The sequence below is a fragment of the Dipodomys merriami genome, unplaced genomic scaffold, assembly GCF_024711535.1.
Source record: "Dipodomys merriami isolate MVZ:Mamm:240054 unplaced genomic scaffold, mDipMer1.0.p SCAF_88, whole genome shotgun sequence".
Lineage (NCBI taxonomy): Eukaryota > Metazoa > Chordata > Mammalia > Rodentia > Heteromyidae > Dipodomys > Dipodomys merriami.
The window spans coordinates 4,206,442-4,224,349 of record NW_027206490.1 but is presented as its reverse complement, the minus strand read 5'-3'; the positions used below and the strand labels follow the sequence as shown (position 1 = coordinate 4,224,349).

Sequence of the window (17,908 nt, the reverse complement as noted above, 5' to 3'; positions counted from 1 at the left end):
ATAAAGATCACTTACACTTTCATTAGCCACACCCTTTTCATTTAAAAATATCTATATTCTGAAGCATTTTTATTGCCATTATAGGAAGATAATGTGGGTTCATCTGCTCCATAGCTCTTGAAAGTTAATGAATATGACAAAGAATATCCTCAGATATGCCTGGTGCAAACCTGGATTTGAATTATGTGTCTAGAACTGATCAGTCTTGGGTATTTGGGAAATTTGCTTCACCTTGTTGCCTACTTCTGTTTTTAATAAAATATTTAATTCATTTTCTAACTTGAAAAACACTCATAAGCACTACAATTACCTAATACAGGTGCAGTGCTTGGAATAGTGTCTGTGCATTCTGTAGTAGGTCCCAGAGAAGTCAGCTTCAATTAACATGGTGAGAGCATCCTTCCTGAATGCCTTAAGAAATATATACCCAATTGATGTTAATATCTGTGAAAATTTGTCTACTACAAAAAGGTCTTTTCTTCATATGAACAATGAAAGTAATGATGGGGCTGTCCTGTGGCTTTTACTCTGAAGGAGTTTTGCCTAAATTTCATTCTTACTCTATTAATGGTAGCAGTAATATTCTTTAGTGCTACCCTTCATGTTTCTAGTTCTGTGTTCCATTTGGAATACTATTGTAACTTACTTTATAAACTTTGTTATCAGAATAAATAAACTACAACTGCTGAAGTTTTCAATAAAGAGTCATTACATTACATTTTATGTGCTTAATGCTTTCCTGAAATTATGTCTTTGGGAGTATATATACCTAACAGACCATTTTTTGTGATTTCTTATATGATTCATATAGATTTCTTATGTTATTCTTTTATAATTTCTTAAAGATCCATAAATAAAACTGCTTAGAACAGAAAAGAGTAGGTAAACAATACTATTATGGTGGTCTTAATGGCTAAGCATAATGAATATGTTAAAAACTGTTGGAAGATTCATTTGCTCTGTTTGCTATTCTCTCCCCCTTCTTTGTAGAAAGGTTCTTACTATGAGGTGCCAAATGGTCTGGACATTCCAAGCCTTGTCTCAGTGACAGAAATGATAGAATTAGGGACATGTGCTTCCATGGATGGTGTTTAGGAAGCTCACAATATGGCAATACCAATACACATAAAGAAACTTTTGTGAGTGATGTGTATTCACTTCCTCAATTACCAAAATTTAATTCACATGTGAAAACATCAAATTACTTACATTATAATATATGCAGTTTAACTGGCATTACTAACACCCTCATAAATCAGATGCAAACTAAAAGTTCTACTTCAAAAATCAACATCTAAGGCAGTGTTGGAAATATAAGAAGATAAACAATAAATCTAAAGAGTGAGATCTTTAACACTGGCAATGAGCAGTGATAGCTCAATTGTTAACCAGGCTTGAAAAGTTTGGGTGTCCACTAACTATGTGGTTAGATTTGCAGTGTTGACCTTAGTACCAAGATTGGAGGTAACATTCAAAGGCAGCTGAGGTTGCTGCAGTATTGTAGCTCAATACAGTGTGATCCTGCCTGATAATGGTAAAGCACAAAGTAGAAGTTAAGTCAGTATAATGTATAGAAAGGATTCTCCACTGAGAATAATTGCAGGTGTGATATCACTCTTGCATTGAAAATGTATTGCCCATCATTCTACTTTAAGCTCTAGCATTTTTCTGATCTGATGACAATTTTAACACACGAATGTGCCATGAATGCTGAGAGGTGTATATTACTCTAATCTAGGTATAAATCCTCACAGGTATGGAATGGCCTGACCCTGATACTTCATTCTGTGTTGCTGAGTTTCATGGAGAAATGGTCGTAATTAGGCAATTCACACTCACCTATTTGTAATTCAGGCAACTGGGTCATCACTCCAGTGACGTGGTCTGACCTATGAAATAAATAACATTATTTCACAATGTATATGTGTTTCTGAAAATATATGCAATACCAAATACCAAATATACAAAAGGGACAATTATCCATTTCTTATATTATCACAAGTAAAGATAGTCCTGAATTGCACTTTCTTGCTAGAGGATCACAGGTTGACTGCTGATGTTAGGTATCTTTCCAGGTGATCCTATACATTTGTCAATCTTCTTTGAGGAAGTATTTTTATGTGGTTTGTTTTGAGGTATTCAGAATATAAGTACTGTCATTAACCGCAACCTTGGGACAGCAAATACAATGGGATACCTGGCCAAAGAACTGAGAAATCACAGGAAGTGATAGGAATGAAGACACGAGAGGACCCAATGCCTTATTACCAGCTTCTGGATCCCCAAATCCTGCTTAACAGACTTTATATTCATTCTACTATAGGGGGTGGTCAGTGGCTACAGGTATGTCCACAAACTAAGGCATCAATCTAGTTTGTGGTTATAATTATTAACATGAGGTATTGTTTGTAAACATAGTGATAATTGAATCCCTTATTGTTAGGGAGAAGAAGGGAGCAAGGGTCATTACAACTATATCACAGACATCCATCTTGTCTCCAAAGTCTTAGTCTTTTATTGTCCAACAGCTCTAACTTAAATACCCTTGAGGTAATAACTCTTCATACTCCTGTCTTCCCTTGACTGTTTGACCTTCCCAGAGCACAGCCTTTTGAATGCTGTTTGAGATGGCTTCCCAATCTATCCCTTTTCAGGTCTAACAGCTTGACTCTAGAATCTCTCACAAGTACTGTGAGAGATGTATTATCTTGAAAAGGATATTATTTTTAGGATAGGTTCAATTTTTGAATTTTATTTTATTTCAAAGATACTTTACAGAGTGTGTAGAGTTACATGAGTAAGGTAAATTCCTTGTTGAATATTGTTACCCACTCCATCGTTGTTATCATATCCTTTCCCACCTCCTACCCCTCTTCCCACCCAAGGTTGTCAAGTTCATTTCTGACATAGTGTCTTGTGAATATCATTGTTGCAGTGGGTCGCTCTTTGTACTCCTTTCATCACTATGTTTTTCTTTTCCTTCTCAAAATCAGATAAATGTATTTACAAAATGAAAGGTACCAGAATTAAGACAGAGATTGCAGGGGATAAACCAATTGAAAAAGACAAATGAAATAAAATAAGATCTAGATACACTATTTTAGAGATATCAAGGTTGACATCTGAAAAAAATGACTTGTTTCCATACCTTGGAGTTCATTTCAATTAGCATCATTTTGTAAGGTCAAATGTACATAGCTTTGGAGCTAGCAATCCCACTCCTGGGCATTTGTGGAAATGATCTCAAGCTAAAATTTACTAAATCTACAACTATGTTTTTGGAAGCATTATTACCATATCTAAGATATTGAACCAAACTAGAAGCCTCTCTATATATGAATAGTTCAAGAAAAGGTGGTATATATACACAATGAAATTTTATGTTTCTATCAGAAAGAATGACACAGCCCCTTTCTTAAGAAAATGGAAAGACTTGGGAAAATAGTCATGGAACCTAGGTTCCATGGTTTCCTTCATTTTTATTAATAAATGTTTAGGATAGTCCTGGAAGACAGGTTCACATTTTAAACTCTTAATATTCCCTTTTTTCTCCCTCTTCCTCTCTCATTCCATTTGTGTGTGTGTGTGTGTGTGTGTGTGTGTGTGTGTGTGTGTGTGTGTGTGTGTGTGTGTGTGTGTCTGCGCATGCGCACGCGTGCCACCCAGTAATGAAACTTGACTTGGAGCCTCAAACTCTTGCTTGTTTTTTTCACTAATGACTGACTGAGTCTGTACTATTTGATCCAAAGTTTCAATCTGTCTTTGATTGAACAATTGAACATAAATGTCTCATGGATTGCTACCCCAGCCATCGGTGAACTATGATCTTCCAATCTCAGGCTCATGACTATCTAGAAATAAGGATAAGGCACTGGCAGCCAGCTCTATTGCCAAGTGTCTTTTGCTTTTATTTGTTTTTGTTTTTTGTTGTTTTTGTGCATCCAAAATCTCTAAGAAAAACAAATCATTTATAATCAGGACTATTCACATAAAATGTGTATTGTTTAAAGATTACCTTAATAATGTTATTCTTTTGCATCCACATTATGTGATTTGATTTTTTTTTTATCTCTACTATTGCAAACAGTCAAGTAACATACACATTTTGAATCTTCTTGTCTTGGTTTTATAGTTTGTTAGGTGTTTCAAAACAGAGTTTATCAAGGTTTAACTCTTCACTACTGAAGCAAGACTTTTATGATTATTCAATATCCTGTAAATCGTATGTTCATCACTTCTTGTGACACCTTATGAGCACAGGTAGTTTCCTACACGTACTTTAGACCCCAATGTGATGTGCTCTACTGCCATATATGCAAGGGCATCCTTTGTAATTCTCCTTGAATTTTCACTGCTCTTTTCTCTACTCTCCAGTGCTAAGTCCTGTTATGATCTTGTTGATTTTCTCCCCCGATACACCTTCATCATTGTATCTTGGGACTACTGGTATGCACTACTGTACTTCTGTCCATTCTCATTATGCTTTGGCTTAACCTTTCTCACCCTGGAGGGCCAGAGATGGGGATATTTTCTTCAATCTTTAGCTACGACATCTATCTTTATACTTTCTAGAACTACATTCATTGAATTCTTTCTGTAAATTCTAAGGCCTTGACAATAATTACTGCATTTTCATGGCTTTTTGATTTGGCATTAGGGAAGAATATAGGTCAGTAACTGTAACTGAGGTAAAAGAAGATTGCAATCATTCCTCAATAGCTGTTGTTCATTGGATAATGTTTACTTCAAGGTCTGCCTGCCTGCTTCCTTTTAATTGTTTATTTTTCAATGTAGCCTTTTCTTCTGGAAAGTATTTATGGGCCGAGTGAAAATCAATTCCTACTGTAATTAGTCATTAATTTTATTCCAACATAATTTCACAGATCCTTTTGAGTTTCTTCAGGGTCTGTATAGTAGTGCTTCACATTCTTAGATATGTTTTAACATCGATGCATCCAATGATAAAGACACATTGCTTAAATCACCATTTTGATGACTGCAATAAACCATCTTGCAAGCTCACAGATACCCCACCCTCACTACTCTAGTCCCTCATAGTCACATTGCTCCCCTTTCCTAGTACATCCAAGCTACTCCCTTCCCTTTCATACCAAGTAGCCTTCTCCCTCGATCCTCTCCTATTTTCATCAGAACCTCCGCCCATAACTAGCCTACTTCAAACTGGACTAACCTTTCAAACCCAGCCTTGAACCTACTTCTTCTCACAAAACCCATCATGCAATACCAAAAACCCTTCACCTCCCTATAACTGCCCTTGAAGCCTCACCTTGGTTGGCAAGAAGCTTCTCACACAGCCCATCTCCTGCCTAGAAAGCCAGCCCTGTTCTACCACAAGCCTCACCACCTCCCACAAGTGTTCTCTCAATGCCCTGCCTTACTCCTCAGATGAACCCGACCCCTATTGGCTCCTCCCTCAGATCCACACCCTACTCCACCAGATACCCTTTATATCCCTTCCACTCCTTCTCAAAGCCCCTCCTCCAACTATCCCCATGGCTCCAAGCCCTGCATTGCTCCAGAAAAAACCCACTAGAATACCCCCAACACACTATCCCATCTCTCAACACCCACATTGCTCCACTAGAAACAACTGCATCAGATGGCCTCCATCTGGAAGCCTCACCAGGCTCAACTGTAAATCCCTGTCCCTCCGTTTTCCCTTTTTGAAGGTTGCTTTGCCCTACTGGAAACCCTGTACAAAGACCATGGCCTGCCTTGCAATACTGAAATCCCCACCCAACATTACTCCTCTTTTCAAAGTGGTGACTGACTATACCAGAAACCCCATCTTAACCATTCTGGTGCACTGCATCCTATCAGTGCTCTCACAAAGCTCTGGTTCTGAAAATCTCCTCCATACATTGTGACTGCACTCTTCTCTTCAGGAAACCCCACTTCCACCCGAACATACTCTCCAAAGGCCTGCCATTGTCCACCAGAAACCCCGCCCCTTACTAGTCCATGTCTTCCTTTTACCACCCTGACCTCTCAAGGCCAGACATTGAAAAGCCTCTCCCTCATAGCTCCGCATTCCTGCACCAGAATCCCCACATTCTGTCAGCCTCTTGCCTACATTCACTGCCTTGCCTTATGGGAAACCTCATCCTACATATCCCACAAGGGCTCACAATGCTCCCCCAGAACCCTTCCTCTAAGTAACCTCCTCCTTTGTAGCTTTGTTCTTCCTTCTCAAAGCTCTGCCCCAATCAGCCTCCAGCCCTGTGACCCAGCCTTCTTACTAAAGTACCGCATACTCTACAAGAGACCAGGCCCCTAACAAGTCTAGTACTTCCTGTCTCCTCCCTGTGGTCTCAAAGCCCAACACAGACTGGTCTTCACTCCCTAAGACTCACCATGCTCCACTACAGAGACTGTGCCAATACCAACTCCCCCTTTTAACCAGAGAGGGCTCCACCAGAAACCCACACCATCTCATCCATGAAGGTCCAATCTAGTAACTGTTATGAGATATGTGATATTGTACTGGCCATAGAATTCATACTAATCAATATGATAAGAAAGCAGTCTTGCAAAAAGGCAACAAAAATTAGACAGCTATTAGATGCTTTATTCTAGTTTGGGGTTCTGTTACCAGGCAGATACACATTGTGTGAAAATGTATGAAGGTGATTCTTCTTATTGGAAACCATTCTTTGAAGTATCAGTAAGGTTTCATGAATGATCATTTTATTTCTAGAAAATTCGTACATATTTGTGCCCATTAACTTTAAAAATATTAGTTATTTTTAATCCTCTCTTTTCATTGAGGAAAGAGTATTAGATGACTTTCAACTCACCTCCATAATAAATAATTTTGGAGTTGCTTACCTTACTATGTACCAGAGTTTTTAGCAACAGAAATTCTCTACCAGGGGGCTGGGAAGGTGGCTCAGTGTTAGAGTGCTTGCCTTGCATGCATGAGGCCCTGGGTTCGATTCCTCAACACCGCATAAGCAAAAAAGAAAAAAGCCAGAAGTGGCACTGTGGCTCAAGTGGTAGAGCACTAGCCTTGAGCTGAAGAACTGAGGTACACTGCCCAGGCCCAGAGTTCAGGCCCCACGACTGGACCCCCCCCAAAAAAAAACATGAAAAAGAAATTCTCTAACAGAATCCATTTTGAATTTCCTCCTTCCACTAAAGTGTCCTTTGGAAAAGATTGAAATGAGATTATACAGGTAAAATGCCAGAAATAAAAACGTATTTTTTATCATAACAAAATTATGATAAAGACCCCATCCAATGTGCTTTTAATTTTCTAACAAAAGGAACTTAAGCCTATTTAACTGTAGACTTTCTGAAGACTATAAGACAAAAATATAAGAAATGCCCTCTTATACCATGGTTCTGAAAACAAAACCAAAATAAGGAAAGACAACATAATGACACAGAAGGAAATGAAGAACTTGTACATATGATATAGCATGTAAAAAATACACTGAATCAGGTAAAAATTATTTTGGTCACCATGTCTGGTTGTTCAATATATTTCATTTCAAATATTGTTCTTTGTTAACCTGTGACTTAATATTAAAAGTCTCAGCAGGGATATGCCCAGGTAATTGTGTAGTCAATTTCATCATTGCAAGATCATCAGGATGAAAAACTCCACACACCTTAAGACACACCTGCAACAGCAGTAGACATACACTCCTATTGGTCCAACAGTGTAAGCCAGACCTGTGTTTTACCAAAGCTTTGTATGTGGTATGCTATGGTTTATTCAGGCTGAAGAGCCAAAATAACTCTAATTTAAGATTAACCCTACCATCTTGTGCTAGGCTTCCCTCAGAGTAATACCAAGAGAGAGAAAAAAAACCACAGGTTGCCACCAACCCTGCCCACCCTTAAGAAATCAAAACACCTTCCCAAGTGTTCCAGGAACAGTACATACCAATAGTTCAGAGAAAAGGCAGTGTGGTTTGGGTGGACTCAAACCAATCATGTAACTGCTTGTGTGGAAATTCCCTAAATTTGTTTGTTCAGTACTATAAAACTGTGCTGATGTTGTGCTCAGGGATTCTTATTATCACCGGTTAGTGAGTGCACAGAGGACCAGCTTGAGCTTGCAAATAAAAGACTCTTATGCTGTTCATATTGGTCGTGGTCTCTGGGGGTCTTTTGGGCATCTCAAGTCTGTACAACATTTCTGGGGGTTCATGTGGAATCTCCCTCATAAAACCATCCAGACGCCCCACCCCAGAGACTCAAAAAACAAAAACAGCTGTTAATTCAAGGCACTGCTGTTCTGCATATTTGGTTGCCTGTAATTTCTGTATCTGTAATTCTGGTTTCCCACAGGGTCTGTATTCTGGTTGGCAAGGACTCTTGGTAGATGCGCTATAAGACTGACAACGGGGTTCTTTGAGAAGATGTCCCCAGACCCCTCTTGGTAGATTGCTGTTTAGTACAGATATTTTTGGGAAATTTTCTGTCTGTAGTCTCGCACTTTCATGCAGACATTTTGTGGGAAGTTTTCCATCTGTATTGGGAAGTTTTCCATTTTGGGGGAAACTCTCCGTATGTAGTTCGGCGCTTTCTTGTTTACAATTTACAATGATGCAGTGTGTCTTTGTAAATTCTTTGTGTTGAGTGTTCTGTTTGTCATTTGGAGTTTATATTAGCCTTTGTCCTTGGCCCAGGAGGGTCTGAATATGGGGGAGAATCTGTCAGTCTGAGGGGATGGCCGCTAGGGACTTATTTCCCTTGCTCCAAAATGACTGGGACTTCTCTTCCACTTTGGAAGGCCCCTGGGTCAACAAACGTTGGTGAGACATCACCCCATTCACTGAGACCTGATTGTTCTCTGTTCTGTTTCTTGAGGTAGGGAAGTTCTGGGTGAGAGTAGCATGCTCATTCAGCAGACTCTGGATTCAGCTTGCTGAGTGAGAACGGCACAGAGTTCTGGTAGGGATAAACTCAGCCTTTGGGTGTTGAGTTGTCTCATTCTGTTTTAGAATTGGTACGAGCTTTAATGTGGGTTTTTGGTTTTTGTGATTTTGTTATTTATTTGAACATCTCTGGGGAAATAAAAGCTCCAGCCTCCAGCTGAGCTCAGTCACAGAGAAGGCTGTGTGGCTGGGTTTCACTTTTCACCTAGTCCTGACAATGTAAACTGCTCTTGTATAAAATTGGATAAAAATCAGGCCAGTTTAGTTTCAGGTGACCATCCCCCCAGCATTCCTCCAACAGAAGGGATTCAAAAGACTAATTGGAGAAATGCCTTTGTAAAGCAAGCCCTTGAAAAATGAAACTCAACAAAGATACTTAGTTTAAAAGAAATATTGTCTTAAATTTTTGTTTGAAAATTTTAGAAAATGTATGTAAAAGTTGTTTTTATTTTTGCATGCTTAAATATCTGTGTGAGTGTGTTTTGTATGTGTTTGGTAATATGTTGAAGATAGACATTTTCAGCATTCTGTAACAATTGGGTGAGTTCAAAATTTAAAATTCAAAAGGTTATGACGTTTGGACATTACCAAAAAAATTTTTAAAGAATTTTCACTTTGTTTTAAATGGCTTTTTAAGGATTCTTTAACTTGAAAATTAGAAAATCTAGTATTTTAGAATGCATAAGTCTCTTTACACTGTAATAAAGATATCTGGCTTAACAACAAGGAGAAACTTAGAAGACAAGAGAAGAACTATCTTTAGGAGTGAAGGGTGAACATGCAGAAGTGCAGTTCAGCTGGTCATGCACAGTAGAACCATGCATGTTGAAAGAAGGCAAGCTGGCACAAATGCAGTTCATATAACCCTAAAGAGTTGGATTGGGTGCGTGCCCATTACACAGGAAGGGCTAAGTGGCTCATCTTTATTTTGTACCTTACCTTCAGATAGACACTGGAAACATGATGGTAAAACTGAATGATGTAATGATCGGATTATCATTGCTAAAACTGTCCCTTGGATATGTTAAAATTAAAATTAAGAAGGCCTTTAAAAAGGATTAAAAAGTTTATTTATATAATGTGATTTGTTCTCAATGATATTCTGCTATTGGATATTTTTAAGGCAAAATGGTGTTAAGTCTAGCTTCTTGGTACAGTGATTGTGATTGTAATTTTTGCAATAAGAAAAATTCTTATTTGAGTTTAAAAGTTTTCATGTGTATCTGTTTTAAAACAAGCATCCAAGAGAAAATGAGTGACACCTAGCCTTGAGAGGTCAAGGGATTTTTCAAAATGCAACTAAAAACTAAAGTATAGAATATTAAAACGGAGATAACAAATTAGGAATTGATTTCTGGATATAAAGTTTAAAAGTAAAAACGTTCTAAATATTTACCTCAAAATGCTAAAGGAAAAATTAGGATTACCAAAATAATTGCTTAATTCCTATTTCAGTTTGCTCTCATAGGTTTTTTTTTTTGTAACAGTTCCTAGCAGGTCCACAAAAAGGAGTGAGGATTCTTGTAAGTTTATCAGATGTAACTTTGGCTCTTAGTACTTTTCAGGTAAGAACATGCTTAAAAGACACTTCTATGTTGAACACCTTGTTGCTTTTAAGTGGATGAAAGTGGCCTTTTATGAGAATTGTTGATCTACAAACTGGTTCCAACCCAGCCCAGGCAGAAAAAGGTCCTTGTGAAACTGTCACTTCTACTCAGCCAAAAGATGGCTGAAAGAGCAAGCAGAGTTTCTTTAGGACTCAAAGTGGCAGAGCGATAGCCTGCTGTAGATCTGAGGGACAGCACTCAGGCCCCGAGTTCAAGTTCAGCAACTAACTAAGGGAAATGCCAATGAGGCATTTTTCCCAGTGTGGAGAAGACACTCCTGGGATGAAAACAATGGAGGAGCATCCAGACACCATAAGCCACTGCTTGTATGGCAGAAATAATGTCAGATCTTAGAGTCATTTGTGTGTGGCTTTTCAAAAATTGGTCAGAACCAGGAGTTCATGGGAACATAGTTTGTAAGCATGCCTACTGTCTATGTCTATCTACCTTGTAAGGGACAGGAACTCTTCAGTCATCTGTGATAGTACTAAAAAGTTAAGGTTTTAAAATGTGGAAGATAGTTTTGATCCCAACCCCTGTATGTGCCAAAAACTCTAATTGGCAGTAAATTTTGAGCTGATGCCAGCTACCTGAAATTCATCTGCTCAGGAAAAAACTTTGTAAACCTGAGTGTGTGTTTCTATTGATATCTGTCTGAAGGCCTACATAGGTAACTGAGGCATTGTTAGGATTACTAGAGATCACATTCCTATGCCATCCAGAAAGATCCTTTTGTAAACTAGAAGTCTAAATAAGCTCCACTGCTGTAGCCAGAAAAAAGGACTGTGCATTTGTTAAAAGTTAAAATATTGTTCTTAATGACATTTAACCCTGATAACCTCTTTGTAAAATAGGCTATGTTTATAGGTTCCTGGCTAACTAGGATCAACATCCCTGAGTCAGCTTGAAGAAGTGACAGAAGCTGAATCTTTGCCCAACATCCCCTTTTAAGAACAAGGGACCAGATTCACTTTTTTAAAAATGTGGCAAAACAGACAGAAGGAAAAGACATGGGAAATAATACTACAGGCCTGAGCCCTGTATATCTGCCTAGAAAATCCTAGCCCTATTAAAAGAACTATCTAATTTAAAATGTTGTCAGCTTGGTAAATTGTCCTGGGCTATTGTCTAAATAGTTTTAAAATCTAGTGGGGTCACAGCCTGCCAAGCCTATGCCATGTGTCCTTAACCAGGTTGTGTAGGAATTTGCAGCTCAGCACGAGGTGTGACTGTCCTTTGGAGCCACTGAGAGACCCTGTGCTGCTGCTGCTGTTGCTGCTGCTGCTGCACACCCTAATGGGTAAAGTTCAACGACAGCCTGACAGTCACCTGGAGGAAATCTACATCATCACTCAGACCACCTCCACTGCAGTAAAATAGACTGAACTCCTGCTTGACTCCATCACCTGAGAATGCTTCCCTGTTGATATCTACTACAAAATAAGATCATGTGGGACATTCTTTTACTGATATCTAGTAACCCTCTCTACTCCCACAGTGGATATTAGTGGCAAGGTTATTGCTGAATTGCCTTAGGCACTTCAGGGTCACAGCCTCTTTTCTCTCTGGTAGGGTAATAACCTGCTTCTTCCTGGGTATGTTTTAAAGATAAAGGAGGATTTCTTTTTTAAATCAACGGAGACAGTAAGAGGAATGAGACCCAGCCCTAATCTTAGCCTTAAAATCTAACAAGCTTTTCATCCCATTAGTGCCCTGAGGCTTTCTGAGATAACATGGTTCCACAAGTCAAAGTAAAAATGGGCACACACACACACACACACACACACACACACACACACACACACACACACACACACACACACACAAACACTCCCACAGAGATGTACACACACAGAGTCACAGGCAATATTGTATCTTAAATTCTTATCCAGAGATGGGACAACAGCCCACTTATTTGTGAAGGTTTTTCTTGATTATTTTGAAGGAGGAGGATAGTTCATGAGACACAGGTGACAAGACTTTAGTGAGGAATACTTTATAAACAACTAGCTTATAAAAAGAACAGGAGCATTGTTTTTATCTTTAAATCTTACATTCCTTCAACTATAGTTTTAAATAATAATCATTGAGGGGCTGGGAAGGTGGCTCAGTGGTAGAGTGCTTGTCTTGCATGCATGACGCCCTGTGTTCAATTCCTCAGCACCACATAAGCAAAAAAAGAAAAAAAAATCCAGAAGTGGCGCTGTGCCTCAAGTGATAGATTGCTAGCCTTGAGCTGAAGAGCTGAGAGACAGCGTCCAGGCCCAGAGTTCAGGCCCCACGACTGGACACCCATTCAAAAAATAATAATCATTGAATTATGAGAAGACAATGCAGCACCTCTTCCCTTCTCCCCTTCCCCTCTGTCATAAAATATGACAAAAGTATCAAAAATAGTCTTTTATCTTAAAAAAATGTACACGTGTAAAAATGTCTGACTATATGTGTAAGGTTTTTTCAATATTTTTATGATTTTTCCCACTTCTAAGTATTTGTCTTTTGGGCAGATTACAGCACACAGGGGCTTCAAGAGCAAACAAAAGATTAGGAAACATGAACCAAACAGTGTCCTAGGAAGTAGATGCAAAAAGCACATGGCAGACTGAGAGGGTCCTGAGAGGCAAAATGATTTTTGCAGAACAAGAGGAATAGTGAAAAATAAGGAATAAGGCATGGTTCTCACCTAGGAAAGCTTCCTTGAGGCTGAGACCATGCTGGTTCCTAGGCCTACCTGAGGATGTTGGGATTTGACAATGTCCACATTTGTATAGAGTGATGTGGGAGGGGAAATTTCAGCCTCCCGTTTGTCTTTGGGATGGTCTTATGTGAGTAAGCAGCTTAGATCATTGGGCTCTGAGAGATGACACTACTTCCCTCACAATGGAATAGAATATGGAACTCTGAGACCCAGGCAACTGTAACTTACAGTCAGCTCTAGCCAGCTCACTTGGCCTGTGGCTCAGAAACAAGAAAGACATTCCTGTATTGTTTTCAAAGTTCAAGAGAATCAGGTCCCAGGCATGAGAGGGGTGAGTGCCTCACTCAATACTGCAGACATTGGATCAGTGCCAAACCACGAATCCAATGTCTCAGGCCTTTTTATAAGAAGAAATAAAGGGAATCACAAGGCAACTCAGGTCAGGTGTAACTATGACAGGAAACCTATTTAATCTCATTCTAGCCCACAGTACAGGCTTCTTCTTGTGTTTTTATATGTGTATATTGATAAAATATTTACTGTGTACTTTTCAATCCTATTACTCTATTACTCATTTTGAAGTGTACTCCCATTTCCATGTTTCAAAGATTCATTCTTTTTACCACCTCAGTGTGACAATGAGTCTGCTCAAATCCTGAATGTGCCTTATAATATATGGAGCTTGGACTCAGGCTTGTTGGAAATGCTGGTAATGGACCTGATCCCTGCCTACCAGAAAGGTGATCTCTTCTATGTTGGAAACTTCCACCGCCACTATAGAGAGTGGGAGACAATGGAGCAGTTGCTGGATATTGTTTAAAAAGTGAGTGTTCCTCATTCAAATCCAGGACTGATGAGACCCCCTGGCAGATTATTGGAATACTTGGTACCTCTCTGAGACTGTTTCACTGGGGTTTTATCACAGGAGCTTGGCTTGAGACAAAGAAGTGCATTCCCTGGATTACTCCTTACGAGTGGCCTGCCAGAACATTTCATTTTCCTCAGAAGCTAGTGGAGCCTTAACAGTTTGCTTGCTGAGAGACTAGGATTAAAGGAATGAGCCAGTGTCACCCAACATCCACCCTCACCTAGGAAATCACTATCTTGGAGGCCTTTGAAGGAATATAGATGGAAGAAAGAATGGAACTTGAACTTGGGGCCTGAGTGCTGTTCTGTTCATATCACTCTACCATTTAAGCTCCAAGTCCAGGTCTGGCCTTTGGCTGGTTAATTGAAGATAAGTGTCTTTAGAATTTTACAAACTAGACTGGGTTCAAACTGTGATCCTTAGATCTCACCCTCCTGATTAGTAGGATTAGAGGCATGAGCCATGGGACATTTATTTGGACAAATGCTGATAAGCATCCTCACAGAATTTCCATGAAATTGTATAGACATATCTCTACTTTTTGTCTGTTATGTTTACATTACCATATGTGACTTAACCAGTCCCATGTCTGTCCTGTTAGTTCACAAAAGGAGAAGCATAGAGTTAACTTTCTTCTCTCCTCCCATTGGTACAGATCCTTCTACCGTAACTGGGAGGAAGATGAACAAGATGAAGAAGTAAGTGGACGTTGACATAAAGAGAAGTTCTGTCTTTGAAAACTGGGTATCTTTGAGGTGTCTGAATCAAAGTCAACTTCCTTCTTTGCACACCAGTTGTGATTTTCACCAGGGGGTTGAGGCTTGGCACTTCAGTGGATAGCAGATTACACAGTGTGGATGTGTTTGTGGTTTTGGACTCTCATGGATGACGAGGGGGGTATGTATAGCAAGTCAGATCAAGAGGGGAAACAACCTTCTCCTCCTAACATAGGGAGAATTTTAGATGATTATATTTGAGAAATTTCTAGAAGTGGGTTGTGAGGAGCATCCTGCTTGCAGGAGTCTCTTCCTCCAACATGCAAGTCCCGCCAGAAAGAGGCTATAGTACAAAGCTCAGGATGGGGAGGAAAGGCTCTCATTTTCCTTGTCACCAATCTGCCCATAGCATAGTTTGTTCCATCTTCCCTATGTGGATGGACTTCTACCTTGATGATTTCTATGAGAACAAGAACCATGACACCCTGAAAGAACTTACACAGTATGTCAAGCTCAAGATGCCCTCTTCAGACTTGCTCTTCTGCTTACATATTTTTCTGGACCAGCTAGAGGAGCGCATTGCCCATGAGACCAAGAAAAAGTGGAAGAAGTCCTTGTTTAGATACCTCAGAGCTGGTGAATATGGATGGAACTTGGGTCTTTAGGCATGGGCAGGATGGGCATAGAGCCCTTAGTACTCCCCAGCTTGGCAAAATATCCTTTTATGGATATTCTTTGCCAGGTAATATCTGTTCTCCTTTGAAGGAACTTGGAAGTAGCCACTCAGTAGAAACATGCTAACTTCTCATCAGTGTTCAGTCCAAACTCAAGTTCTACAGCTTCCCCCATTAGATTCTCATGAAAGTTTAGTCACACCTTAACTTCTTGAGTTCTAAGACTCCTGTACCTATTTCCATTCTCAGGTTTGTATCACAGTAGAGCAGCTCCTGCAGTTCTCCAGATAAAGAACCCATCAGTGATGTCGTTTATGATGACTCATGGAAATCAGAAAACATTACTGATCTCCAGAAGGCATGTGAACATAGAGGGTGTTTTTTTAATATATAGAAAGGCCCAAGCAGGTTTTGAGTCCTGTGGACATCCCACTGGTTCTGAACCCCACATGTGAAGCAGGAGTACCTGCACTTACTGCCAAGGAAGAAGATGATCCAGAATATCTTCCAGTGATGTTGATAATCCACCTAGATTAGCTCCAAACAAGTCAAAAAGACATGTCTTGGTATGCAGTGTAAATGTATGCTAATGGAAAATGACCCCAGTGTATCTTCAGGAAAACCAATAAGTGAGGTCCAAAATCTAGATTCAGTTGAGGAAAGGGAATCTTTCCTCACAGAATATCCTGACCAATCTGTCCTCCTGAAGGGGATCCAGTTTCCAATTGAGAAATTAGAATCTGTCCCTCCTTGGACTCAGGAAGAAAACCCTGTCTTTAATGAGGAAGTAAATCCCTTTTAGGACTCTGAGGCAGAATTTCTTTCTGAAGGCAACTTAGAAGCCAATCTAGATTTAGAGATTCCTTCCCCCATTCCTGGGAAAACCTGTATTTTTTTTGTCCTGATGGTTATAAAATGCTCATTCTATTTATTTTTCTAACTTTATTAAAATGGTAGTGTTTTTTATATAATCTAGTATTCATGAATCCTAATTATGTTTTTAAGCCTACAATCTGAAGCATTGTGCATACGTGTTCTGTGGGAGGAAAACAGAGTGACAGGGTGCTGTACAAGAGAGCCTACTGCATATTACTCAACTGTTAAATGCCAGGCCATGCCTGTATGGGGAAATAAGGTGGCTACAAAAGGTCTATGACATAGCAGGTTAAAGGTCCTAGAAAGCTGTTCTGTCAATTTGGACAAATGTCACAATACTTATAGTGGTATGTAGGATACTCTTCCAACCGTGAGTTCAAATCTGTTTACATTTCATTGTGCTTTGGGCACATATGGAAGAAAAATTACTCTCCAATAATATCATACAGTAATGTGAATCATTTTCTTTAAAACTGCTCCAGGGCTGAGAAGGTGGCTCAGTGGTAGAGTGCTCGCTTTGCATACATGAGGCCCTGGGTTCAATTCCTCAGCACTACATAAGCAGAAAAAGCTGGAAGTGGCATTATGGCTCAAGAGCTGAAGAGCTTAGGGACAGTGCCCAGGCTCAGAGTTCAAGCCCCACAACTGGCAAAAATACTGCTCCATTAAACAATTAATTAAATAATTAATAATTAATTCAGGCTGCAGCCACTTAATCAGGCATGCTGGTCCCTCTGGTGAAGTAGGATCCTACTGGAAGTCTGCCCACCTAGGGCCGTTGTGAGCATCCATCGCCTGGGACTGTGGAAGAAGATCAGGGTGCACCTGTTGTTGGGCTAGGGCAGCAACCTGGCAGCTGCTGCATGAATAACACAGTGCCACTGACTCACATCTAGCACCCCCCTGTCCCTTGGGCCGGGTCCATGAGGATCAGCCCCTGGGAGTACACGCATACTACGGGACAGGGTCCACCCACCTAGGAAGGAGTGCAGACTGAACAGATGCCACTCTGTGGATCAGTTTGTACAGTATTTATCAGCCGTGGAGGAGGGGTTGATTTTGTTCTGCTGTGGGGAAAAGATAAAAAAGACAGGCCCAAGCAGGGTGATGCCAACTTTTGTACTCAGACTGGCAAGGAAACTTTCCCCCACGCATTCGCCAGCAGGCTTAGGAAAGCCATTCCATGCTCCTTGTCCATGGAGTAGCAGCCAGGGACACTCCCATCCGATACTCCTGGATGCTCTTTTGGGTTTGTTTGTTAATTTATTCAGAGAGCCCCTCCCTCAGACAGCAGAGTTATATTCTGGGTTTTGTAAAATGTTCTGCATCTGAGCATTCCCAGTGTTTGGTTTTTGTATTGTTTCTTTTAAATGCGTTTTGAAATTTGTGTTTTAGGTGTTGAGGTGCAGGAGGAGGAGCCAGGTTATGAAAATAGTTTCCTACAAGCCGTTCATCTAAAAATGAAAACATATTCTCTTTAAAAATGCATTTCAGGAAATAAATCTGAGAGTGGAGTAAAGGCTGCTTTCTCATGAGATCAAAATGTGAGATTTCTATATG

The 17,908-nt window shown here is 39.8% G+C and overlaps 1 long non-coding RNA gene across 1 annotated transcript; it reads left to right on the top strand.

Annotated features, from left to right (window-relative positions):
• Window positions 1-13,458: 13,458 nt before the first annotated feature.
• LOC138820407 (uncharacterized) lies at window positions 13,459-16,305 on the top strand. Its single transcript, XR_011369866.1, has 4 exons — window positions 13,459-13,545; window positions 13,846-14,037; window positions 14,738-14,780; window positions 15,722-16,305. It is a non-coding gene; the product is annotated as an uncharacterized lncRNA (long non-coding RNA).
• Window positions 16,306-17,908: the final 1,603 nt, after the last annotated feature.